Raw genomic sequence first — 1,707 nt, forward strand, 5'->3', positions numbered from 1 at the left:
GCCTTTCCGAGGCCCACTTTGAGGCAGTAAATCTTGTTTCTTCACTCAAGGTGACCCCTACACTGCAGGGGAGGATTGTGGGTAAGATTCATGTTTGTTGTTGTCAAATCATTTTAGGGAATGGGTTAACATTGTTCTTTCAGCAATTAGTTTGTTGTGTTACTCTAATTTGTGTGTTCATTATTTGTTAACTTGTGTTAAAGCGTTCAGCAGAAGTAACCATAAGTGAGAGTGGTAGGCCTAGTCATTAATAAVACCTGTGAGTTTCACTTTGTCTGTGTTGTTCATGAAGAAGAATCCAATAAAGGTTCTTCAAAACTGCCACCTGGTGGTGAAGTCTTGAACACGAGCTACACCTCTCTGTAGCTGTGAGGTGTCATGCTCAAGTATATGTTACAAGATTTAATTGAGCAAATTAAGTAAAATTTACCTGATTTATTCACAAATCTTTAACTATATTCTTAACAACTTTAACTAGATAATGATGAGTGAATATTACATGAATTTGTAGCATTTAAATTTACTTACCAAATGTTAGTGCAAATTGTTTGCAGGATTTTCTCTAGTAAATTTTACAAGTTATTTTTTACAGTGTAGGCTGAAAGAGTAATAATCAGATACTAATCCTTGCTGCAGAAAGAGTAAAAGCCTGAGGAGGTAGACAGGGTGCTAGTTATATAAACTGAATTTGATTGTTCTGTAAAAGGAAGTGAGAATGTTCAGAGCTGTGGTTGTTCAGTATTCTGACATGCGGCTAAATAATTMTGACTGTTTATCATGAGGTCAAAAACAGGATGTAAAATCTGAACTATAAAACCTAAGAACGGATTATTTATAAACTTATTCTCAAGATTAAAGATTGTATTGAAACCAGAAGTGTACATAAATCTATTTATAACCAAATTGATGTTTTATTAAGTCTATTCATACATTATCTTTACCCGCTTTATCTCAGGGTCACTGGTGTCCATATCCAGCAGTCACAGTGTGAGGGGCGGGGTACACCCTGGACAGGTCTCCAGTCCATCACAGGGACACAGAGACAAACAACCATTCACTGTCTCACTCACACCTAGGGACCATTTAGAGTTATCAATTAACCTAACAGTCATGTTTTTGGTCTGCGGGAGGAAGCCGGAGTGCCCGGAGAAAACCCACGCATGCACGGAAAGAACATGCAAACTCTACCCAGAAAGGACCCCGGGCCGGGATTTGAACCGGCAACCTTCTTGCTGAGCGGCTTCAGCTCCACTAACTGAGCCACCGTGCCGCTGTTTTATGAAGTCATTTATTGTTTTAATTTGTTTATGATAAATAATTTGGGTGTTCAGAACAAAGATTCTTAACCCATGGGCCTGGGTCACGAGYGCCACCTTCAGGGCCTCAGAAGAACAACAGTTTTTAACTTTGGGCCGCAGAGGGCCGCAGGACCTCATTGAGTTTGAATAAGGTGCAATACACTTTCTCACCACTAGTAGCAGTAGTGCACCACTCAGATGTTTAACAACTTTTTAATATGTAGAAGAAGAACCTTAGAAACCTGCTGAGAATGGAAACTTATTTTAAATGAAAAGAAGAAGCAAAAATGAAAGTAACTCGTCAAACAAAAATGCCAACGTTCGTCACTAATATGAAGAGCAGCTTCTGGTTCTACCAGGTTCAAAACTTTATCACATAGATTTGCAAATACAAATATATTTTAATTTG

General features: G+C 38.4%; 1 protein-coding gene across 1 annotated transcript in view; it reads left to right on the forward strand.

Annotated features, from left to right (window-relative positions):
* The window catches only part of LOC106530142 (uncharacterized), a gene marked incomplete at its 3' end in the record, with an annotated part of 98,846 nt that overhangs the window by 94,908 nt on the left and 2,231 nt on the right, over positions 1–1,707 (forward strand).

This window comes from Austrofundulus limnaeus, unplaced genomic scaffold, assembly GCF_001266775.1.
Source record: "Austrofundulus limnaeus strain Quisiro unplaced genomic scaffold, Austrofundulus_limnaeus-1.0 Scaffold494, whole genome shotgun sequence".
Lineage (NCBI taxonomy): Eukaryota > Metazoa > Chordata > Actinopteri > Cyprinodontiformes > Rivulidae > Austrofundulus > Austrofundulus limnaeus.